Genomic DNA, 26,951 nt, shown 5'->3' on the forward strand with positions numbered 1-26,951 from the left:
TTGGCTCTCAACTGAATCTAAACTTAAAATAAAACTCAGAAATAAAGCTTGGAATACCTGGCGTACAACCAAAACAATCCTAGACCGTACAAAATTCCAACAACTAAGAAATGCAACGGAAAAAGCCATAGTAGCTGACAAAAAAAACTTTTATTGTTTGTTACAGAATAAGCACCAAAATAACCCTCAGAAATTCTGGGCAGGCTTGAATGACCTTCTCCACCCAGGTAAATCATCCACTCCAACTCCTGAAACAGCAATGGATAAAGACCCCATAGAAATAGCCAATACCTTCAATATGTTCTTTACAAACATTATCAAAACCTTAGCCAACCAACTATCCTCTTGTAGCCAACCGATCATGGAAACACTACCACAACCTCTAAAGACCTTCTTCCTAAAAAGTGTCCCTACATCTTCAATAAGAGCCCTTTTACAGAAACTTAAGCCATCTACCCCCTCTGCAGACCTACTCCCAGCGGAATACCTTCAAAAAGCTGCAGATGTTATAGCCTATCCAGTTTCTATCCTCATTAATCGAACTTTCTCTGAGTCAATAGTACCAACTTTATGGAAAATATCCCATGTAATACCACTCCATAAAGGAGGGACATCCACTGAACTATAACTATAGGCCCATAGCGTTAATGTCCCCATTAGCCAAAATTATGGAAAGATGTATGCACAAACAGCTACTCCACTATCTTATCCATAACAACCTACTAGCCAACTCCCAGCATGGTTTCAGACCCAAACACAGTACCACAACTGCCCTTCTCTCCTTCACTGACACAATAAACCATAACCGTAATGACAAGAAAGTGTCCTCTGCCTTATTTCTAGACCTATCAAAAGCATTTGATATGGTCAACCATCAACTACTCATGGAAACCTTAAAAAACCTCTACCTGGATAACTTGACACTAGACTGGTTTAAAGCCTACCTCTCAGACAGGAAACAAGCAGTATTGTGGCAGAATACTCTCTCCACTTTACTACCAAATACCATTGGGGTCCCTCAAGGGTCCATTTTGGGGCCACTTCTTTTCTCAGTCTTCATTAATGACCTCCATTCAGTCATTCCCGAAGCCACCTGTATTCAATATGCGGACGACTCAACACTGGTGTGTTCGGATACATCTCCAGACAGACTATTAACTAAAACCCAAAATTGCTTCACCAAAGTCGAAAACTGGCTATTAGGACGACAGTTAATCCTAAATCCTAAAAAAACTAAATTATTGATCTTTCAACCAACTCACAAAAATCACCTTATTGATGTCTCCATAACATCCAAAAATGGTACTATCATTTCCCCAGACCCCCATACGAAATTGCTAGGAGTTACTATTGATAATAAACTGAAATTCGACATACATATCAACCTGTCCATCAAAACAGTAAACAAAAAATTAGGATCGCTCTATAGAATTAAAAACTTCCTAACACCAAGTACTAAAATCACCATTGCCCGAACACATTTGCTCTCCACCCTTCTTTATTCATCTGCAATATTCACCAATCTTAACAAAACCATACTTGATAAACTATCCAGCTCATATAATCATATAGCTAGATTTGCAGCAGGAACTCCATACAGGACCCATCACTGCACCAACCTCAAAAACCTAACATGGATTGAACTCCCCAACCTTGTTAGAATTACCCAACTCACTGAGGTATATAAAATTCTCAAAAACCGACAATTGTCCTTCACTTCAGAACCTAGTCCTTCTATACTCTAATCTTAACAGTCTACGTTCTGCAAACAGACCACTCATAAAGATGGTCAAAGCTTACAATACTGGAGGAGATGCACTCTTTCCAAACGCCGTTGGAAAAGTCTGGAACTCTCTTCCCACCAGTATTCTTTCCTCTACCTCCCTACCCCATTTCAAGAAACAACTGTTTCACCACTATCAGAAGCACTGGCTTTGCCAATGCTCATCTCCTGACTGACATTTCTTAGTCTCTATTATCTACTTGAATTGTTCATTGTCTTCATTTTTTTTTTATTTCCTTATATGCATTGTTAACAAATGAATTTTGCAACCTGATTGTTTGACTTTTGACTGTTTCTCTCTCTGCAATATTATAATTTTTGGAAATGTCTGTATTTTGTATAATGATGGAGCTTTTCTCCCCGGGCCTCCGCTGAAAAAGGACATTGTATCCAGTCGGATTTTTCCCGGTTAACAAATGTAAAATAAAAATAAAATATATAAAATGATAAAGGGTGCCTTGAGAATGTGATTTGATAGATAGTGTAAATTAAAATGCTTTTCCCCAATATACTGTGTGTACAGTGAAAGGAAATGTGCACAGCCAAACAGCAGTTTTCAAAATAATATGGCTTGCTTTGAACAGCAGCTATGTTCAGCTTAGATATTAATAACACATAGCTGTGGGCTTTACTATAAATGCATCCTGTTATAGGAAAAAAGGAAGTTGACTTTCTTGGCTTTCAGATGCAGAAATAAATAAAATACAGACAGGTCAAGTGACGCAAAGACGACACGGAGAAACTTTTGTGAAGTCTTCAGATACAGCAAGGACCAAAAAAGGGCGTGAAATAGCCATTGACTTTTTCATGACACAGACAGAAACCAGAAGAACAAGTCACAAGGACATTAAAAATAACATTGGTTGAAAAAAGTATATAAACTTGTTTCATTCAGTAGTGACATCTTATACTGAGAGTGCATCAGTATCTTCATCTGTCTAGCTGTGTTATAATAGAATTGAAATAGCTCTGAAAGAATTAACTGTTTGGCAAGAATTTGTTCTGAGACAAATAAAGTATAACAGATACAGTAGTACGGAGTTTCTCTGGTCACTTTCGGACATTTTTTTCAGTGGCAAAATAAAGACCACTGCTTGACATTTCTTCAGAAAAGAAAGAAATACATTTCTTCAGTGGCAACATTTCTTCAGTGGCAAGTTTTGGCCAGTGACTGTGAACATATATCTGTTACCAGCAGTTAATATTACAGAGGGATCCCTACTACATTAGTTCAACAGACTGACAGTTCCAGTGCTTTAACAGAGAAACAGTCCCAGTACTTCATTGGTGGACACAGAGCACCGCCGTGGAAGCTGTCCTGCATCGAACCACCTACAATTTGTCTGTAAAGAAACTCCGTCTTTTTCCAGATTGACTTCAGCCTGATCACCTGCTTGTCTTCTGCACAATTATAACATGGATGCAAGTACAGACAGTTAACTTTACAGTGCCCACATATTGTATATATAAATTTGCATGGTTTAAACCTTCTGTGCCAGACATGAAATGTAAATCTAAAATGTTTGATGTTCAGACATTAGATAACAGTTGTGTTTGTAAATGCATAAATGCTTATAATCTATACGCAATATATACAGCACTTCATAAAGATTGTTTTTTATGTGGAAGTAACTTTCCTAACTTATGTCTATCTTGTCACAGGAGTCTAGTATGCAAGCCATACCACAACATATATCCTATTCTGATATCTGTTTGATTCTAGCTTTGTTAGTTCTTCACATATACAACAGTTAAATGTACCTTCTGCAGTCACCTAAATCTCATACAGTACAAGTCTTTGTAATTGTCAGTCATGTGATAGACTACATAAAAATGTTATTTATAGTAAATATTGCAAATGCACAAACAGAAGAAAGTTCTAACATAGTTTAAATAAAAGGTTTTCACAGCTTTTCAAAAGTTTTCCTAGAGACAGTAGTAAGGGACAATAATGCCATTTAGAGAAAACAGACTCAGCAAAGCATTCGGACTTTACATAATGACATTTCTGGTTTAACGTGACAATCAGATAGAACCCAACAACATTTACTAAGGACACAAACTACAGACGTTAATCTGACAAGACAGTTAGAAGAAGCCCAGCACGGTTTACACTGGGCAGGGTTAAGCAGAAATGACAGTTATTTCTCCTGCTGATATATATCAATAGTCTTGTTTATAATTTTGTTTCAATATGTCGGCATTTAAACAATGGTTGACATACACTGTGTGGTCTATTTCAAACAATGCTTTATTTAAATGTTTTGCATTTACACATGCCAGTTTGGGTCAGAAGGGGATTCATCAACAGTATTGGCAAACCCCTAAAACATGCTCTAGTGCTACGGGAATTATAGGCATTCAATCCCAAAATGATTTACAGGGAAAGTTTAGTATTGTCAAAATCAAAACACATAAAAATATACAGGAAAGGTTACAGTAAATGCTTTGGCAAATGGCAAAGCAAGCAGTTAAAACAGGCGAGTGTCTAGACTCGCGTAACTGTTTTACAGACCGTCTAAATAGCATGACAGAAAAAACAAAATGTTTTAGTCAGGCAAGATGTTAAGTTAAACAATTATGTCAGACAGCTAATGACATTCTGCAAAATGCATATGCAGCTTTAAAATCAGTTTCTGCCTGACAGACAGATACAGACTCAGAGATTAAGCCAGAGTGCTAAACAGTTTAAATAAAGTATGTAGTCTTGCAGATGCACATAGCAAATGTACACAAACAGCTTGTAGACTACATGGTGAAAGGAAGGGGATGGAATACATGGTCTGATGAAAAAGTACGCAGTATTGCAGATGCACATAGGAAATATACAAAAACAGCTTGTAGACTACGTGGTGAAAGGAAGGGGATGTAATACATGGTCTCATATAAAACAAACACAGGGGGAACACAAGCAGCTTCTGCTCCACCAGGGTTACAGACAGATACACAACCAGTTTCAGATAAACAGGTGATATGTTTTACTTGTAAGAAAATAGGTCACATTATAATAGTGCTTCTTCAAACCCAAAAATAGTGAAAGAAATCGAGATAAAGAAAATACATTAAGGGACAATCAGTCACAGGAACAAACACAGAGGGATACATAAAAAATAAAGTACACCCTATGAAATACCAGATCATGGCAGGCAATAGGCATTAAAGCAATGTTGTTTGTCTTTTCGGCTTATCCCACTTAGGGGTCGCCACAGCGGAACTCCGGTCCGCTAATGATTGGCAGTCAATTTTTATGGTGCCGAGTTGCCAGCCCAACACCAAACCTTCAACAAAGGTACGCCCATTCACGCATGTCTTTCGGAGGCCACTCGACCGCGGGGAAGACATGCAAACTCCATACAGGTTATCAGTTGGCAGCAAAGTACAGGGATCTTTTAAAGCAATGGAAGACAATGTTAGTATACAAAACTCAATGTTAATTAATTAAACAAAGGGGACAGTAAAAGACAGAAAAATACTTTACTGGTTTAATAAGCCAGGACAAATTCAAAATAAACACAGACATAACCTACAGCCATACAGATTTCAAGTAAAGTTAAAGTTAATACAAATACAGTAAATACATTTACAGTAGTGCAAATGGTATATGCAAAACTAAACAATGCAATTAAATGCTGGGTATGCAAGTCCACAACTACGTCTGGAAATGGAGTAACAATTAAGACAGTACCTACGACAAATCCTAAATGACAAAAGGTTCGATAGTAACAAGAGAGGGTCAAGCCACCCCCCCACATTAAAAGTAAAGTAAGTCTCCAAAGGCAGCTTATGCATACAGCAAACAGGATCAATATTGGTAAAAAACAGCGACTGTAATGTCATATTTGCAAACAAACTAGTACAGCAAAAACATAATTAGTCAAACTGGTTTAACTGCCATCCGGGTAATAATACACAGCAATACATACAGGTAGTAGTACAGAGTCATTACAAATAGCATTTTTCAGCTAATAAAAATCCAAGCAAAAGCAGCACACCATGTTGGTTCATAAAAATCAGTGTAAGTTAATAACAGTCAAACAGTATCAGTACAGTAACAGTCCAACAGTCTTACAAAAGTTTTAATTTGTTTCTATAATAGCAATATATCAACAAGACAAGGCAATCTAAAACAGTTGCAAATAAAAAATTGGGAGAGATACTCAGATATACTAGATCATGACAACAGGGACATAATCAAATATATATTTTTGGACATGCAAAATTTGTTTGCAAAGGCACGTGGCAAGTCAGATTGTTGGGTTTTTAGCCACATTCCTTAGAGGGAAAAATGCCATTATATGCAATCCCTGTAGAGGTAACACATGCAGGTTTTATGTTTAAAAACACCAACTCTGGTCATGGGAAAAAGCTTGACTATAAAATAAAAACAGCATGGGAGTTAACACATAATACTTCTTTTAAGGAAGAAATTCTGTTACATAGAGTATGCAGTTCCAATAATGAAAATCACTTGCACATTACCAGAGGACATGGTAGAAAATCACCAGAAAAAGAGGGAGGTTCATGATAAAAAAAAATTAGAAAAAGATTTTAAAACAGCTGGACATAGGAAATGGTGTTATTTCAGAAACTGAAATTTTCATTGGTATGGTGCCACTAAGGCTAAGTTACAAAGTTAACAGCAAATGCAACTTATGGAGCTATATCAGATACAACAGAGCAGATGTTATAAAACTGTCAAACAAGTAACTGTTGTTAACAATAAAGAAAGGCTATTAAGTACAGAGGATCACATTTTCCTGTAAATTGCTTTTTTAAATATTCTTTTCCCAAAGCAATAATAAAATTATGCAAAAGAAATAAGCTTGTTTCTAATACAAAGTTCTGCCTTGTAAAGCAAGGGTTAACTTGACAATATTTTGAAATGCTTGTGTGTAACTGCAAGACTGACAACTTGCTTAAGAAAGCCTAAATGCAGTTAAAAATAGATAAGTAATAACGGCTATGTGCCTATGGTGGGGTACTACAACTTCCGCATTAATTGTTTTTATCGTCATTATAAGATGTGTGTTAATAAAAGTATTAATCAAGTAACAGCTGTTGGTAATGTAACAGTCTTTAAAAGAGATAGCATTGAATACAAGGGATTTGTATGTTGCAACAGACCAAGGGATTCAAAGTACTAAAGATCATATTTTGTTGTAAATTGTCTTACAATTTTCATGGGTCTTAAATATAAAAGTGGGATTGTGTACATTAAAATGCTTTTCCCCAATATGCTGTGTATACAGTGAAAGGAAATGTGCAAGGCTTAACAGCAGTCTTCAAAATAATATGGCTTGCTTTGCAAGAACAGCTATGTTCAGCTTGGATATTAATAACATACAACTGTGGGCTTTACTGTAAATGCATCCTGTTATAGGAAAAAAGGAAGTTGACTTTCTTGGCTTTCAGATGCAGAAATAAATAAAATACAGACAGGTCAAGTGACACAAACATGATGTGGAGAAACTTTTGTGAAGTCTTCAGACACAGCGAGGACCAAAAAAGGGCATGAAATAACCATGGACTTTTTCATGACACAGACAGAAACCAGATGAACAAGTCACAAGGACATTAAAAATAACATTGGCTGAAAAGAGTATATAAACTGGACAGTATGTTTCATTCAGTAGTGATGTCTTATACTGAGAGTGCATCAGTATCTTCATCTGTCTACCTGTGTTATAATAGAATTGAAATAGCGCTGAAAGAATTAACTGTTTGGCAAGAATTTGTTCTGGGACAAATAAAGTATAACAGATACAGTAGTACAGAGTTTGTCTGGTCACTTTCGGACATTTTCTTAATTTTCTTCAGTGGTGAAATAAAGACCACTGCTTAACATTTCTTCAGAGAAGAAAAAAATATATTTCTTCGTGATTAATGAAATTTTGAGTAAAAGATATACAAGGTATCCCCCTATTTTAAAGGCTCCATTAAACTATTTTTTTTGCAGGAAATAATAACCAGATTGTTCATAAAGGAGATATTTGGGAGTTACATGTACCTTGGATATGACAGTGGATAGTTTTGACATTAGAAATATAGTTGAACGGAATTGGAAAATTTTGGAAGGTAATGGAGAACTTATCAAGGCTATAGGGGTTAACCAGAATTTTATTGTAACTCACACAACTTGAAAGGTTTACTTTCTAAGGACAAAACCCGTATTCCAGCTTGGGGGGGGGGGGGGGGTTACATACTAATAAATTGAAAGGGATAAATAAATAAATGTGGACACTGCAATTTTTGTAGGTTCATCTTGGTAGAACCTTGTATTATGTTAAACCATCACTAATATACTTTTAAGGTTCCTGGTCACTTTACTTGTAGAAGTAAAGGGGTCGTCTATATTAGTCTATGTAGTGGGTGTGATGCCTTCTATGTGGGGATGACCACCTGGACCCTTATGGAGTGGAGCAGTGAACATATGTATAGCATGAAGGTTAAGGACACCAAAAATGCTTTATTCAAGCACACTTTAGTGTGTCAAAAATATAAAAAGTTTTTATTTTGTATATTGGAGGTCGGTGTCCCAGATCAGAAAGGGGGTGATTTTAAAAATCACCTCGAGCAAAAAGAGACAGTATGGCAAATAAAACTGGGAGCTGACAAAGCACCAGGTCTGAATGAGTATATTAATATTAAACGTTTTTTTAAAATAATAGAAGGCTTAAGGTTAATAAATAAGCTGGAAACCCTTTTTTAATTTGTTTATAAAGTTAATAAGATAATTGTTTAATTGCTTTATTGGAGAGTGCATAAGAGAAGTGTAGTTGGAAGTGTGGTTAGTTTTCTGGTGAAGTCTGTCTAGATAAAAGCGGAGAAATAAATTTTTGTACGCTAAAGAGAGTGTTCTTTCCATTGCATTTTGTGACCGGAGTCCTGTAACCTTCATTGACCATCGAACACTGGTGTTTTTTTTTATTTGAGTGGACATTTTGGACACAAGCTTGACTTACTTTTGAGATGTTCAGGTGGCATATCTCTCAAAAGCAAAAAATGTATGCTTTGATATGATTATCATTTAATTTCTTTAAGGCCTATGTGGTCTTTTTTTGGGGAGGAGGGTGCAGTAGTAATGGCTATAATGATAATCTGCTCTTGAAGAGCCACTATGTGTTGGCCCATATTTATGTTGGTCTGAACTACTGTTTCTCTTTTGGGTGGGACAATTAACTAGGAATGGAAAACTACTGTAATTTGATATACTGACCAAACAGTGCCTGCATTCTTCACCAGTGTAGCAAGGACTGCAGACTGGAGACAGTTCTTCAGGGTTAAGTCCAGTTTATTTAGTGTAAAAGTCAAAGCAATCTTTATTTTCAAACTATCAAAGCACACTTTTGCTTTGCAAAGTTGTGATTACTTACAGTTCCGCCTTTGAAAACTCTCAATGAAACGCACTAGTCCTTGGTGCTGCAGCTCTGGTCAAGCTACTTTACAATTCCAAATACAGCTACAGCTGAATGTATCCGATAGTTAGGCTCATGTTATTCTTTGAGTGGCTTCACAGGACTTGCACTGATTTTTCAGGCATTTTCCAAAGCTTCTTCAGGTCTGGGTTCACCAAGAGTGTACACTCATTATCTCAAAATACTCAAGGCGAGAGGCAAAAATCTCAGATAGTGTAGGCTTTCACTCCTGCTTTAACAGCCCTTCAAAGGTTATCTCCACTAGATTAAGCTATTCTAGTTTTACTATCCTAATATTGTACCTATACACACGGTCATTAAATTCTTATGGTGTACAAAATTCTTACCGTAACATGCAGTGCATATACAGCATTTCTTATGCATCAAAACTGCATTTATAACACATCAGGCAGTTGTGTCCTGAAGGGAAAAAAAAAAAAAAGGGGGAACAGCAAATGTCCTGAGAATTTAGGACAAGAAAGTGTTTTCCATTTCCTTTAATATGTGCATAAAACAAGATATTCTGTATCTGAAACACCTAATGTTGTTCTATATAAATATTTAACAACTCAAATTCTATAATAAAAATAATCTTTTCATTTTTGGCAAAAAATGAAGCCCAGTCCTTTGGACTGGTTGCCAATTTGGTTTGTCCTGCAAAATTCCATATGTTTTCATTAAAAAATTCCCTACACTGAGCGGTGACAACCCACCTAAAAAAGGAAGATATATTCCTAAAGAGACGGTTTAATGTAATTTAACATACTGTTCACTGAGGAAGCTGGGTAGCAGAGAAAGCTAGAATAAAAATGTCACATGTAATACGTGATACAATTGATACCACCGTCTTAAGAGAAACCACAGTGTTGGAAAAAGGAAATGTCGTTTAGGATGTTGTAGAGCTTTCAGTAAGTAACGGGGGTGTTCAATTCGTTGAGCGGCGCCGTTTATACTACAGCATTTCTCGGTGTAAATCTGAACAATCATCCATATTTTTACATATCAGTCCATATATTTATACACGTTTCTTACGTATGCTCACAATATCATCAACTAAGACAACTCTCAACCTCTTACCAATGGAATCGGGAACAAAGTACCGTGAAATTTAGACACACACATTAAATAGGTACATCTGGCAAAGAGATTTGAGAGTATTAGCACATTAAATACCTTGTATGTCTAGCAAAATAACAGTTTAACTCAGTAAATGTTATGCTTGCGATTATTTTTACTGTAATTTGCTACCTCCTGTCAAACAATAAATATATTGTTTTAAATGAGGAGCAAAGCAAAGATTTTAACTAGAATCATAATCGGCCCTGAAAAATCAAGGACAAGTGTGAGGTATGCCAACTAGTATAACGTGAATTACCGTTTTCTAGTCACAATAATTCGCTTACAGTAATTCATATAAAATAGCCAAGTGATTACCAGGAGGTTCTAACAGTCAGAGGTACCAACCAACACATATTATTTCGTTTTGCAGTGCAGTAGTTAGTTTTCTCTTAACAGTGACAAGAACACTGTGAGTGCTTAACAACGAAGTATCATTCTAGTAAGTTATAATTAAACGATCACCAACTGCGTTATCAAACATTACCCACCACCATGCCTCTTAATTGTCTAGAATTTTGCAGAATGTCCCCGAATTTGCCTTATTTCTCCCCAATTTTGTGGTTATAGGTTTTCCGGCTTTATTGAAAGAAATAAACATTTATGCTAAACGTTGTTCTAGTAACCTTTAAGTAAATTAAATATTTTTTGGGACTTTGCCCGCTCTTTGTTTCATTCAGACTGCTTGAGAAAAGAAGATACAAGATATCTCAAGACTCACATGCGCTGTTGCCACGGCAACTTACAAGCCTACAAGTTCCAGGTACAGAATCTTTGAACTGTAACAGATACTAGCTATACTATTTCACTCAATACTCTACTACATTTAGAAATGTACCTTTACCTCAGAAGTTAATTTCCAAAAAAAGGTAAAATAAACTTAAGAAGTACGTAACACGTTAGAATTAGACGCCGACTCGTAAACAAACACTTGTCTTCTGAAAACTACTAAAACGCATGCGCACCTGACATTTCTGCTTTTGAGTGTCGAGGATCAATTTTTCAAGTTCCGCGGCTATTACAGACTCCTAAACGCAACGCTTTAATGACGTCATTAATGCGAGTCACTTTCTTGATTATCGTGTGTGGTTTGGATTAAAAGTGCGTTTTGTTTTAGCTGTTGGTAGAAAAATAATTTAAGCGTATTGCTGTGGAAATCATTTGGTTTGTTTTAATTGGTGTATGTTGTTCAGGTTTAGGAATACTGTCAACCCTATCTGTTTTATAGTCTGGTTTTGTGTTGTTTTGCAGTAATCTGTCTTTGTGCCATGCTTTAGTTTCAGAAGTTTCTAGGTAGTTGATTAGGCTTTGTTTGCTGTTTGAATATTTTAAAGTTATATTAACATGATGCCAGTGATATTATTTCACAACAGTATTTATATTTGCATTTTTTTTACCATAACTGTCCACGCGACAAGAGCGGAGAATATTGCCATGTTATGCTGTGTTATTCTATACCATCCCAAATATGACCAGTATATACTGCATACCATTAAATATACACACTAGAAGTTAGGCTCCTTTATTAGGATCAGTGGATTCCTAACAGATACTGTAGGAGAAATTTTAGTTACCACCACCTTATAGCCGACTCTGTTACTTGGAGCTCCTACAAACGTGATACTTAACAAGGTTGACTCCTGCTACAGTAAAATAGTTACATTTCTTAGGATCCAACATTGTCATAGCTTAAAGTAATTAAACTAGGTTGAACTGCACACCGACCTAACTTATTTACAACTAAGTACTGCACACAAGCTCATTCGTCATGCAGAAGAATGTCTTGCACTGCATAACTTATTACTGACCTATTGTCCAGCAAGGGACCTTTGCTCTAGTTAAGTTCTTATTACTTACAGATAAGTCAAATAATGTTGCAGGAAGCTCCTTCTACCCCCAATAGGTTGCTAAGCTCTGAAATAGTATCCCCACACAAAACTGACAAACTCAATAGTTTTAAACCACTACTTAATCTTAACTAGTCATGGTCTTGCACATTCTCATTTCAAGGTTGAGACTTTGTGTTCACCATATGAAACTAACATAACCAGAATATACTCGACCTCTCACTGAAATGGCAAAACAAAGTTCATTTATACATAACTGCTGTCTAAACAATCCATTAAGTTGTACTTGGTCTTTCTCTTTAATAACTTCACCTCTGAAAAATCTTTGAATGTATAAATGTAACAACTGTTTGTGTATGAATGTAAATAGAAATGTAACCACTCTGTTTTAACTGGAGCTTGGTGTAATCCAATGTAAGCAAATGGAGCTTTTCTCCCCAGGCCTCAGCCCCCAATTATCTCCCCGCGAATGAGGGCCCCCACGCAGCAGCTGTGTTTCTCTGCACTCTCCGTTTGTTGCTCAGCAATGCACCTTGTTAATGTCCACACAGCTGTGTGATGTCACTGCGTGGTCGCAAACTTTCTTTTTTCTTTTCAACTTGCCAGTAAGCTGCCTCAGTCAGGTCTGCTTCAGTGAAGCAAAGAACCTGATTGGCTGCAGGAAATGGGAAAGTGAGTTGTTTTTAACATGTAACTCTACTGTGAATTTTTGAATTTATGTAAGAAAATGTGGAGTAATTCTTCTGGTGTTAGGTTAAACCACATGCTGGATTTTGTGTTTGCAAATTTAAAATCAAATGTGGGCCATACCTCCCTTTCTGATATTTATTTAAAGCAGAAACAGAAGAGTTGATTTATTTTCTCATATGGAAACTACACAAGATACTAATTCCCTATGATTCTTTAGGACTTACAAATTTTTGTAACACTAACAAAGAAGAATTAGACCTTACAAAACTGTTCCATACATTTATACCTGGTGTGATGTAATGTATCAGCTATTTGCACTGAGACTGCTACTTTAATTATATAAAGAAACAATATGTGCAGCAAATTAATTTATAGAATTGAGCCAGTTGATCCCCCTTTGTGAAAACATTTTTGGTGTACAGGTAGTTGGTCATTTGTTCATTTTAAAATTATATTTCTTGATGAGATCCTTTCTAAGTGGTTCATAGACCCTCAGCAGTTTTTTTCAGAGCAAGGTATTTAGTGTCTGATGAAATCAGTTGATTTGTGTTAATTATGCAGGATTTACTCATGGCGTTGTACGTTAATATGCATTATCAGGATCAACCTATTTGAATGGAATCATTTGTGTTGAGCCGTTAATCAGCGGAACACCAACATCAAATAGGTATTCCAGCAGTTATTGCTGGTATTGCTTTGACTTGGAGAATTTCGTTATTCATTGTTGATCTGTGTTGACTTTGTGAATAAATTTGTAAGAATTGGGGTGCAGAAGCATGGAATGTCATTTTCAATGTTTTTTTTTTTTTTTTTGCGGTGTTTTCAAGAGTGGAATGATTAAGATAAGGAACAGTAATGTTTTCATTATTGTGATGTTGACATTTCTCTGTGGCTGTGTTACCATAGCATTAGTATATTTAAGTGAGGTGGCTGGGTAAACTGGGGGATTTCATTTATTTTAGTGTGTGTATATTTATTTATTTATTTATTTTTTATTTATTTTATTTTTTACATTTGTTAACCAGGAAAGTCCAACTGAATATATATCCATTTTAAGAGGAGGCATGGGGAGAAAAGCTCCAAGCAGATAAACATTTAAAATGCAGTATACAGTAACATTTAGCAATTAACAAAATCAAATGAAAAATGCACATAGGTTGCATATTTAAGAGAATGGTCTGAGTAAGGTAATATTTACAGAGATATTAAGTAATTTAACAAAAATAAAAAGACAACTACAAATAGGTTCCATAATGAAAAAAGGTTCAAAGTAAGGTTATATTTGGATAAGAGAAAGTCAACAACAACATGGGAGGTGGAGGGAAACTATAAAGGGAGAAAAAAATTAAACATATAAGAGAAATGAGGGTATAAGAAGAGGAAACAGGAAAAGGAAGATCATTTATAAAGAGAGAGAAGAAGAATGAGATAAGAGAAGGGTGGGTTAGGTAGAAAGCAGCAGAGTCTGAGAACAGAGGTTACAGTTCTGATAATGGAAGCTAGAGCTAATATAAAGGGGTAGAGGAAATTAATTGTCCCAAATCCAGGAACCCCACTCGGCCTTCCTGAGAACACTGGAAAATATGAAGGTCTCTCCAAACACCATTATACTGGGCGACTTCAACTACCCAAGCATAGACTGGGAGCATTATTCTAGCTCCAACACCCTAGCCCAAAGGTTCCTAGAATTTATAAACTCAGATGCTATGGAACAACGTGTTACCACTCCCACAAGAGGGGAAAACATACTGGACCTGATCATCACCAACATGGGGACTCTATGCTCCAGACCAAAAGTGTATCCCTCACTGGTAAGATCAGGCCATAAACTAATCTCACTGGATATTCACATCCCGACCCCACCTCCTGCCCAGAAAACCACAGTGAAAAACTTCTCTAAAGCAAATTTCACACTCCTCAAAACCGAGGTGGAATCCTTCAAAGCCCCCGGGCCTGTGGAAAATACGGCCCAGACTGCAGAATCCTTTATAAACGCATTCTATGAACACCTTCAGGAATGCATGGATCATGCGATCCCAAATAAAACCAAGACCCAATCCTCCAAAGGCAGACGTCCTGTCTGGTGGACCCCAGCCATAAACAAACTATACAATAGAAGGAGGAAGCTACTAAATGATGGAGCAAAATCCCAAAAAGGGAAGGCATCACTGATCAGTATTAGCAAAAAACTACGGGCACTCATAAAATTGTCTAAGGCCAGCTTCGAGAGAAAATTTGCACAGGACACTAAGGATAATCACAAGGCTTTCTTTAGTTATGTTAAGAACCTGGGTGGTAATTCCCAGATATGCTCAGAATTAGTCCAAAATGACAAAAAATACACCAAACCCACAGACATTGCCAACATCCTAGCTGACAGGTTCAGCGCAACCCCCCCCACCAAAAGGGCAAATATCTATCCCAGCAGAGTGCTGCCCCCCTGACATCTCAGATGCTCAGGTAAAAGCCGCCCTCTCCAAAGCAAAAAACACAGCATCAATGGGACCAGACAGTGTCCCGGGCTGTGTCCTACATGAACTCCAAGATGAGCTAAATCCAAACATATAACTACTGTTCAATCTCAGCCTTACTACAGGATATGTGCCCAAAGAGTGGCGTACAGCAACATTGGTCCCTCTCCATAAAGGTGGTGCCTCAACGGATCCTGGAAACTATCGCCCCATAAGCCTGACTAGCTTGGTCTGCAAAGCTATGGAAAGGATCATCATGGACCTCATAAATAAAGATATTGGGGACCTACAGACACTGGATCCTACCCAGTTCGGCTTTAAGGGCAGATCCTGCCTCTTAAACCTGGTTGATTTCTTTGAAACAGTCACCAAGGCCATTGACGAGGGGAAGGTGGTCCACACAGCCTACCTGGACCTCGCAAAAGCCTTCGATACAGTACCCCACTCGGGCATTATAGATAAGCTCACCAGCTTAAATATAAACCCCCCTGTCTCACTAGATGGATTGCAAACTGGCTGAAGGACAGAACCCACATGGTTAGAATTGCTGGAGCCATGTCAGACTCCAAACCAGTTACAAGTGGTGTCCCACAAGGCTCAGTTCTGGGATCTCTCTTGTTCGGTATATATTTCTCAGAGGTACAGGCCAACACGGAAGGACTGTGGCTGACCAAGTTCGCAGATGACTGCAAACTGGGCGCCATAATCGACTCTCCAGCCGACACAAGCATCCTCCAAAAGGGCCTCATAGAAACAGACAACTGGTGCCAGAGCCATAGCCTCAAGCTAAATGCCAAAAAGTGTATAGTCATCTCCTTTGGCAAAAACAAAGTGCCCACAAATTACCACATAGGTGGTAATCCATTAAGTACAGAAAAAGTAATTGGGGAACTGGGGACCCAAGTTGATAGCAATCTCTCATTTGATAACCACGTGGCCAAAGTGGTTAGAAAAACATTTTATATAGTCCACCTAATCATGAAGGGATTCACATCTAGATCAGGGGAGGTCATCGTGCCTCTTTACTCATCCCTCATCAGGCCCATAATTGAGTACAATGCCCCTTTTGGGATGTACCTTACCAGACACCTGCAGCAACTGGAAAGACCCCAAAAGTACCTCACCAAGAGGATCAAAGGGCTCAAACAGATGCCATATGCTGCCCGGTTAAAGAAACTCCAGCTCTACTCAGTGGCATACCGCCTGTACAGAGGCGATCTGTGCTTGACGTATAAAGCCATGTCCAACCCGGAATTAATGGACATGCTGCACCTCAGAAAATCCAAATCCCATCGAGCTACGCGCTCGAGAGACTTGAACCTCAGCACTGAAATAAATAGGACTTGCTGGAGGGACAGATTCATAACCCAGAGGCTCCCTTCACTCTGGAATAAAATCCCAGTCCAGGTTAGGCAGTGTCCCTCATTGATTCTCTTCAAGAGGAATCTTGATGAGTGGATGGGAGATCGTAGGTTTACCCCGGCTATCACTTCTGTCACTGTTAGACAGAGGCATAGTATACTAACCTCGAAAAAGGGCATAGCAAAATAAATTGAAAATGGGTGGCGAAAGCCAAACACATTCTGGCTAGGCTTATAAATGCCCTAGGGCAGATAGCCTAGTATGAACCTATGAAGGAGGGTACAGAGAGAGAAAAGGGAAATTCTTTTGGATGGCTAAGATGGTTTAATAGATTGTATGAGTAATGTCGGGTTAGACTGGGATTAGGTAAGACTGAGACAAGATTTAGTTGAAACTCAAGTCAGTGAAGTACTATATATATATATATATATATATATCTATAGAGGGAGAGGACACTTTTTTACTTTATGTACAGGCTGCAGTGGTTCTATTTCTTTGTAGCAGGAATCCGTGGTCTTCAGCAAAGCTCCTGTATTAGCTAATAGATTCATAGGTTAGTACTAGACTAACTGCCCTTGCGAGCCATTGCAAGCCTAGACAGTTATCCCTTGTGAGACTCAAACCCTGCACCTTGTGTTTGTAAGGCAAACGCCTTAACCATTAGGCCACCCTCCCAACCCCTAATAAAGAGAAAACGCTGGGAAAAAAAACATATACGAAAAGGGGGCCACATTACTCAAATATGTTTTAGTGATTTGTATCTGGAAGCATACACATATTTTGTTGTTGTCAAAATGTTATAGGGCTTTTCATTTGAGGCTTGTCAAGCCCCACTGCACTTTCCATCATCAAATAAACACCTACATGTGTAGGTCAATGACTGTCCTGTAGTGTGATACCACACTCTGGCACCAGCTGCCTATAAACCAGTTGGTTTCACTTTGACTATTTATTTTTAGGAGTAAAGGTATTTGTTAAAACTCTCTCTCTCTCTCTATATATATATATATATATATATATATATATATATATATATATATATATATATATATATATATGTGTGTGTGTATAATCTGCAGTTTATGCCATGCAATTTCAAAATCAGCATTCATTTTCTGTGTGGACATTATAGAAACATAATGCAAAGAAAGCCTTTGGGTGAAGAAACCTTCTGCCTATGGCATGAGGCCTCATCACTATGTTGCATGATTCATTATCCCCCTAAGAATTGCCACTCTCTCTCTCTCTCTTGGGGATCATTGTCCATAGAAAAAGTAAAAAGCCATGAATAAGCTGAACCAAGAGGAAGAAATAAGGAAACAAAAATTAAACCATGGAGAAAGGAACATTTCTTGGATAACAAAAATGGTTAGTCGGCTTAAGTGGTTATGTTCCACCAGCAGATGAAATGTGTTGTTTATGTCTAGCTTGCATCATGGAGCAGGTGACTTCTTTGGAAAAAAGCACTGCTATTGTAGAAAAGAAAGTGACTATGTTACACACACTTTTTTTTTTTTTTTCTTCTTTAAGTTCGCATTTCTCTTAAAACCCTGAGAAATACTGTCAGTATATAGGGAAAGATACTTGGCAAGAAGACCTCCTCTGTGGATGAAAGTTGCTGTTGTCTGGTAAGTTTGGCAATTTTTGGAGCTGTTTTACTTGTATAGAGGAGTGAGAATAAATTATTGCAGGTGGTATATGGGTTGAAAAAAATGGACCATGAAGAATGAATGCTGGAAGCAGTAAAGGCAATAAAATAAATAGTAGAGATAAGTAATGGGAATAGGGCAAAGAGGGGCTTCATAACCAAATGTGGAACAAATATGACGATAAGTGGTGATGTACAGAATGATGGTAATATGAAATACAGGGTATATGCAGTTAGGGGAAAGAGGGAAGAGTTTGTGAATAGTGCTATTATAATGTGAGGTATGGAAGGTGTGAAATAAACATGTAAGTAAAGAATGCAGGTATAGGAGAAGTCATCCATGGGTTGTTACATCAGCTGGAATCTTATTTTAATGCGGTCCTCCACAACTAACTTATTAACTTATGGCTACTGTTTCATTGTTACTTGAAGGTTTCGTATTGTCTGTTTTTTCTCTCATACACTCAAACAGTTTCCTATTATCTACCTTCTTCTCAGGACGTCACAGTGCTAAAGCTTAACTTTCGATCCGATGTTGTAAATCTTTATTCATTCCTTACTGTAAGGACCTTGGTTCCGTCCTCGGAACTGATACGGCCGTTTTCCAGCTTGCACAAGCCAAAAACTTTCAGCTAAGAACCTACCCACAATGCCCCTCTCCTAGATACTCCAGATCTCCTTTGCCACGTTCCTAGTAATACGCGTTAGCCATCTCTCTCAAAGCTGAGTAATATTTTGTTGTGTTTATGATAGTTTTTCTTCTGAATTACAAAATTTTTAGTCAAGTTAGTATGTTATAACTGTTGCTTATAACCTAGGCCTTTTTCCTACCCTTTATCTTGGTAATTTAATTTTTTACTTCTTGACTGTCCCTCTCTCCTGTCTTTGACAGGCCCCCTTTTACTAGTGGTATTCCTTAACTTAACTCCACTGGTTTTTCTTCCTTAATTTTTCTACAGGATAGCATTGTTTCCTTACCATGTCAGACAAAGCTATGTTGGGTTTTAAACAGTGTGACAAGTGTAGATGTAAGATGCCTAACTCAGATACACATGTCTGTTGTGTCTACTGTTTGGGCGCGGATCATTTTAAAGCTGATTGTGACATTTGTACTGGTTTTACTAATTGGACACTAGCAGAACGTAAGAATAAACTTATTTTAAAAGGTTTACTCAAGACTCCTTTCTCGGAGGCTCTATCTGGGTTGGAGGTCTCGCCCCCTCCTAAGACCAAAAATATAAGGAAAAAGTCCCTCATTTCCTGCATCTCGGTCAGTTATGGAACAGAGTCAGCTCCGTGCTTCACCGGTGCCCTCAGTGCAGACCTCTTCGGCACCATGATCTGTGTCCTCTTCCTCTGTGCTGACTGTGGTATTCACTCCTATCTCTGTTCCAAACACAGCACCACTGACTTCGGTGCCGTCTTTGGCTCCTACATCGGCTGTGATGACTATTCATGCCTCTGCTCCATCCCTGGCTGTGGTGCCGACATTTTCCTCGGCTCTATGGGTTCCAGTGACTGTACATGCCTTGGCACCATCCCCGGCCACTGTGCCGACAGTTTCTTCGGCTCCAGAATTCGATTACCTGCCAAGGACAAGATATTCTCCTACTTATGACCCTTTCTCGGGGCAGAGGTTTAGCCCCTTTCTAGAAAGACCTGATTCCGCTTCTGCAGCCTCTCGTAGACCCACTAGGAGTTTTTCTGAGCTAGACCTAGTGCAGGTTGTGAACCAGCTTCTGGTAGCTAAGGGGATTGCCCATTCCAGCTAGACCTTCCATCCCTCCTGGGTCAGAATCTTTTTATCTCATCTTCCCCTACTTATCCTCCCCCAGCACCCGCTTTGGTACATACCGTCTCAGCTCCGACAGCATTACCTCCCTTGTCAGCACCGAACACCCTTGTAGCATTGGTTACAATGGAGCCAATGCTTTCTCGGAGTAGAGTGTGGACTGTCTGTACCTTGGTATCTAATCTGGCATCTATTTTCTCACTGGCATCATCTGTCCACGGTTCCGACTGCTTCCAGTTCTCTCTTAACCCCTCAACTGGAAGTGGGCTTGGGTGCGCCTGCTGTACAGGTGATGGATAGGGCCCTTCACTCCGAAGGCTCACAACCAGCCCCTAGGACTCCAGTATCAGAACACCCTGTGAAGGGAATCCCTTCTCCAGAGTCATCCTCAGAAGATCCCACTAGAGAGCCACCCCAGTAGAAACGGTGCAAGAGGAAGCACCTTGATTCCCCAGAGGAATCTGTCACAGGAAGACACTGATTGTGATGAAGGGGAAGGGTCACCTCGTTCTCCCCCAGACGACATCTCATTCAGGGACATTCTCAAAATCTTCAAACAGTGGGGGGGGGGGTGGAAGTACTCTAACCCTTCTTCTGAGGAATCGTTTTTTCTGCAGGCCTTCCGTGCCTGGCCATCTACTTCCTGGGTGACCCCACCAGCAGATCTTGTTAAACTAATTGTGCAGCGTGCCTGGAAGGCCCCGGACAATGTAGAACCTGTACCCCGGAGGCCAGACAAAATTTTATCTACACCTGAAGACTAGCCGCACTGGTCCTAGCAGCTGTCTGTTAATTCTGTGGTCATGGCAGCGGCCACCAGGATGGAACTGGCAGAAGATAGTTCACTGTCCATTCTCCAAACAGCGAGTCCAGGTCAATGGACAGACAAGGGAAGTGGACCTATGCTTCAGCGACCTTTGCCATTCGGTTGGTCACTGAATTATCTGGCACACTTGTCTCTCCTAAAAAGAGACATCATTTCTGAAATGTCTTCCGTTTTGGTGGGGGGTACTGCCTGATGAGGTGCGTGACACTGTCGCCTTGCAGCTAGCTACCCTTGAATCCATCTCGAACTCCTCGATGCGTTTGTTATATCTCACACTGCCGAGGGGGCAGCTCGAGCTGCCGCATCTGGTATTGTCATGAGATGTAATGCTTGTATGCGGTTGTGTGATTTCGCAGACCCCTTTAAATCTTCCTTCATTAACGCACGTATCGACGAGACTACACTTTTTGGACCCAAGGTACGTGACACACTTGCACATGGTGAGAAAGACGGAAAGACCTTGTCTACTGTGGACATGCTTTTCCAACCCCCAGTGGCCCTACTCCAGGAACCAAAAGGGGGGGAGATATGAGTCAAGAAATCCCAAGGATCCTTTCGTGAAACTCGTGGTGAAAAATCCCCCCGGGGCAGAGGGGGCAACTCGTATGGAAGATGTCCATTTTAAGGTAGAGGGGTCCGCGTAACCAGGGAGCCAGAGATTCTTTCTCTGGCAGACCCTACCAGTGCTCCTGAGCAGCTGCCCGATTGCTTTCCTCTGGAAGCAGTCGGGGGAGGGTCATTTCTCTCTGCATCTACCAGCCCGGCATCTTTTTACCAATGTTTGGGTGCAGAGAATAATATCCAGAGGCTAACAAATACCTTTTAACCTAACTCCCAGACCCGTCAAATGAATCCCCGATGTACCGCCCAGTCAGAGGGAATTAGCAGCATTAGAAAAACTGCTAAGAAAGAGTCATCCAACCAGTCCCATCAGAACAGACAGGATCCGGGTTTTACTCGAGGTTATTTTTAGTGTCGCAAAAGACCAGGGACTGGAGACCAATCCTGGATCTCAGCATACTGAGTAAAAACATCAAAAATTCTGGATGGTCACAGTACAGTCCATTCTTCTCTTCCTAGGGAGGGACAATTGGATGTATTCTATAGACCTACAGGATGTGTACTACCGCATAAAGATGGATCATTGCTCCCGGAGGTTTCTCCCTTCCAGCTGGGAGCCAATCACTACCAATTCAGGGCACTGCCATTTGGTCTCTCAACTCTATTTTGCCTTGATTCCCCCCTCAGGGGGAACCACTGAGGGATGCTCTAACGCACGATTGTTCCCCGGGTCTTCTGTATGCCTTTCCTCCCCGTTTCCCCTCATTCCAAAATTTCTCCAGAAAGCTCAGAGGTTGAAAAGCGAAGTGATCCTCCTTGCTCCCTACTGGCCAAGTCAAGTCTGGTTCCCGTTTCTATGGCCTCATCTGATTCACAGCCCGTGGATCCCAGATCATTCCCAGGACTTGTTATCCCATCCTCAGGGATTGATTCACCCGAACCTGCACAGTCTCATGCTCTCAGCCTGGTTCCTCCCACTTCCAGTGATTGCCGGCCTGCCTGACATTCCATCTCCTGTTCGTAAAATTTTTCTGGCATCACACAAACCTTCCATTGGAAAGGTTTATTCTAGTAAATGGACAAAGGTCCTCTATTTGGGCTGAAGACCAGAACTTAGACCCTTTGTTTATGCCTGTTCAAAAGATTCTGCAGTACCTGATTAATCTCCTGTATGCAGGAGCCTCAGCTTCAGCGATCACTGTACTTTTAGCAGCTATCGCCAGTTTTCATAATGGTCTTGAAAAATTCTTCAATTGTCACACCACCTATGCAAGACTTTTTGAAGGGAGTATTAAATGTTAAAACCTCCGGTCAAGTCTCCCTTAGATCCCTGGGACTTGACTCTGTTGCTTCAGTCTCTTAATGGCTCTCTCTTTGAGCCCTTTGATTCATGTGATTTGAAATTTTTGTCTTGGAAAACCATACTTTTAGTAGTAGTCACCTCAGCGAGAAGAGTATCTGAGCTGCAGGCCTTGAGTGTCAAGAGTCCTTACTTGATCTTCCACATGGATAGGGTGTCCCTTCGTACTGACCCTTCCTTCTTGCCCAGGGTCATTTCTGTTTTTTCCATTAACCAATCTATTGACCCTGCCGGTTTTCTTCCCAAGGCATTCTAATAGAGGGGAGTACCTTTTGCACACCCTTGATGTGCACCGACAGCTTCGTTATTTGGACAGGACTAAATCTTTCAGGAAAACAGACCAATTGTTTTGTGGCCTTTGCAGGACCTAGATTGGATAAACCTGTTTCCAAAGTTACTTTATCCTCGTGGCTTAGAAACGTCATTACCTTTATCTACTAACGGAATAAGCTACCCTTACCTTCCAGAATAATGGCTCATTTTACCAGATCTGTGGCTATCGCTGTAACATTTAATTCCAGAGCCTCTGTGGATGATGTATGCGCAGCAGCCACGTGGGCAAGAACTCATACCTTCATATCTCATTACAAATTGGATTTGGCCTCCAGGGGGTGAGCAGCTTTTGGTTCTATGGTGCTCAAGAATATCCTCCTCCTGGGCCACCCAGGACTCAAGTAGCTGGGGACTCGGTCCTAACAGTAAGGAATGAATAAAGATTTACAACATTGGATAAAGAAGTTATGTCTTATCATAACGTTCCATCTGTGTTGTAGATCTTTATTCATTCTTTCTCCCTGGCTGGACTCCTGGTGAACTTTAAGTACTCCTGGTTAGGGTATTTGCTCAGACAGAGCCTTCTACTTTTTTCCTATTACTACATCTTTTATCTAGGGGCGGGCAAACTCGATCTGGGGTATCTAGGAGAGGGGCATTGTGGGTAGATTCTTAGCTGAGAGTTTTTTTCTTGCGCGAGCTGGGAAACGGCAGTAACGGTTCCGAGGATGAAACCGGGGTCTTAACAGTAAGGAATGACTAAAGATCTACAACACAGATGGAATGTTATGTTAAGACACAACAACTTCTTTTTTTTAAGCATGCTGTCTTGTTACAGATACTTAGAAAAATAACTACATTTTTGCATATCCACAAAACAAACAGTACCAGAATTACCTGTTCTAAAGGCTTAAATCTTGCCTGTGATATTAATAGGCCCTGCTGGAGAGATGGGTATGTATCCCAGAGACTACCCTGTCTATGGTACAGGCTCTTCATCCCTGTGAAGCAGAATTCCTCCCTAATCCAATTCAAGTGCAACTTTGGACAATTGGATAGGAAGCTGGAAATTTATCACTGGTTTGGCACCTATGTCTCTGATGCAAACAGGTAACCTGTAAATGGTTCATCTCCCAGGCCCATGCTTACACTTGGCAAGGGCATCAGAACTTGTTAGAGATTTGGGATGCATGGCTAGGCTTAAAAAGGACTTTGTGGTTGTTAGCCCAGTAAACCCCTATGAACAAAAATTATGAGTAGAAAGTTTTATATAATGTTTATACAAAACATTATTTAAATTTGTTTTTATGTCTAAATTATGTTCGTATATTCTGTCCCTAGCAGTTGCACTGTTGACACAAGGCAGCATAAATAACCCCCACTGAATTACAGTTGACATGATACTTGGAAATTATTTTGCTCCCATTAATAATAGAATCCCTCTTCAATATAAACTTACATTGTGGGCAAAGTCCACATTTGAATGTTCCCACATTTTTGTTTTTATGCATCTGTTCACCTATAGCATGGTCAAAAAATTGTTTGAAAGACTTGCCTTTCCTGTGAACCACCACATGAGCTTCCCTGAAAACTTCACACATATTGTTAAAACATAAAAAATTATCCTAGTTTTTCTTAAGAATATAAGCAGTTTCTCTCAGTAATTACTGTTCAGCTCAGTAATAAATGCCTGGGAATAGTCTTTGTGGCAGTTGGCCGAAACTGGCATTAACACAACTAGTAACACTTTTTTTTTTTTTAGTAGTGGTCTAAAATGGCTAGTTACTTTCTCAAGTAAAAGGGAGAGGGAGTAAATGTGTTTAAATATTTCCTTTACCATTACAGAAGTATAACATTGGCAGAAATTAGGACACAAGATGCCCCATAGCCACCCCCTTCTTCTTGAAAAAGTATTTCCCTTCCAGATATAAATAATTGTTTCAGCTCTAATTCCATAAGTGTCCAGCACATATATTTCCATGTCCTTATACTCTGTATATTCAACAATAAACTCATGGAATTATTCAAGCCCAACGTCATGCAGAATGACATTAAATTTAGCACATCTGTAGTTACAAATATAACTTCCACAGTATAGATAACATAAGTTTTTCTTTTCCAAAACATCCCAAGAGTTACAACACAAATGATGGAAAGACTTAAGGCAGTTATTCAGTTTTACATTAGTGTACTTAGCAAGGGTGTGTGTCTTGGATTTACATGCATCTGCAGTGGGTGTCATACGTGGCCTTGCTATGTTCTTATGCAACTTGGGTATACCAAATATTTTAGGAACAGTAGGAAATGTTACATCCAAAAAATGGAATGTTTCAGAACTAATATAGTCATTCATCACCATGTCTTAAAGTGAAACATCAATATACTTGTAAGACTTAGAACTACAGTGCATAGAGGTAGCTTCATAAAAATCTTCATCAGATACAAGTTCAAGCATTTAGGAAATGCAATCAGCTTCGTATATAGAGTAGAGGTGATGAAGGTGGATGAGTTTAAATACTTGGGATCAACAGTTCAGAGTAATGGTGAGTGTGGAAGAGAGGTGAAGAAGACAGTATAGACAGGATGGAGTGGGTAGAGAAGAGTGTCAGGAGTGATTTGTGACAGACTAGTACCAGTAAGAGTGAAAGGGGAAGGTCTACAAGAGGGTAGTGAGATCAGCTATGTTATATGAGTTGGAGACAGTGGCATTGACAAAAAGGCAGGAGTCGGAGCTTGACGTGGCAGAATTGAAGATGTTAAGATTTGCACTAGGTGTGACGAGGATGGACAGGATTAGGAATAAGTATATTAGAGGGTCAGCCCAGGTGGAAGGTTTGGAGACAAAGCCAGAGAGGCAAGATTACGAAGGTTTGGACATGTGCTGAGGAGGAATGCAGAGTATATTGGGAAAAAGATGCTAAGAATGAAGCTGCCAGGTAACCGGAAAAGAGGAAGGCCTAAGATAAGGTTTATGGATGTGGTAAGAGAGGACATGCAGGTGGTTGGTGTGACAGAGCAAGATGCAGAGGACAGGAGGAAATGGAAACAGTTGATCTGCTGTGGCGACTCCTAATGGGAGCAGCCGAAAAGAAGAATCAGCTTTGTACATAACTACCCCCCCCCCCCCAAATCAGGGTTCATAAGCCTAATATTTTTGTCCTTGCTTAGTTGAAAAAGTAACTTGTACTCCGCATCAATTATGCTGCAAAAACTCTTGTTCTTACAAACAAGCTTTCTAAAATCAAACTCACATAAATTTTCAAATATCGGCAAGGGAAAGGGGTGGAATTAAGTGTTACTACTACACTTAACTCCAACAGTTTGAAAACAGTATTGTTATTTCTAAACATGACTTTAAAATTCAAATTGTTTTTAAGGAAATTGAGATCAATAATTAAGTTAGAAATATTGGCACAAAACGCAAGTACAAATGTCTGTCCATTCTTGCCCAAATAATGCTGATGTATAGTTGAACAATTTAAAGTCACCTGAAGAATTGTGAATAATTTTCACAACACTCTGCTCTTTTCTGTGTTTTGCTGCCAGTATCTCTGCCTGGAATGTGTTCCCCTGCTGGTTCTGACATGTCTGACTTCCCCTTCCTCCATTTGAGGGATGTACTTGCTGGTTCCTGCTGTTCTAGAGATATTCGGACCACCTTAAAGGGACCTCCTGTAAAGGGGGATACTCTTTATCATAGGTGTTAGGAGCCTGGCGATCAGAGGCCACAAATTCATCCATAAAGGCAAGCGTGCAGCCATTTCTTTTTTTTTTTTTTTTTTTTTTATTATTATTATTATATCATTG

General features: G+C 39.3%; 1 protein-coding gene across 2 annotated transcripts in view; it reads left to right on the top strand.

The window, feature by feature from the left end:
* Positions 1-11,297: 11,297 nt before the first annotated feature.
* Positions 11,298-26,951, top strand: part of POLR2K (RNA polymerase II, I and III subunit K) — a 377,021-nt gene continuing 361,367 nt past the window's right edge. Inside the window, exons 1-2 of one of the 2 annotated variants that reach the window (XM_044075166.1) lie at positions 11,330-11,415; positions 18,215-18,312. The gene's annotated coding sequence lies outside the window, so the exon portion shown is untranslated. Of the gene's footprint in view, positions 11,416-18,214; positions 18,313-26,951 lie in introns of both variants that reach the window. The other variant, XM_044075165.1, reaches the window with a different exon arrangement.

Source organism: Protopterus annectens, chromosome 6.part0, assembly GCF_019279795.1.
Source record: "Protopterus annectens isolate FY-2018-M chromosome 6.part0, PAN1.0, whole genome shotgun sequence".
NCBI lineage: Eukaryota > Metazoa > Chordata > Ceratodontiformes > Protopteridae > Protopterus > Protopterus annectens.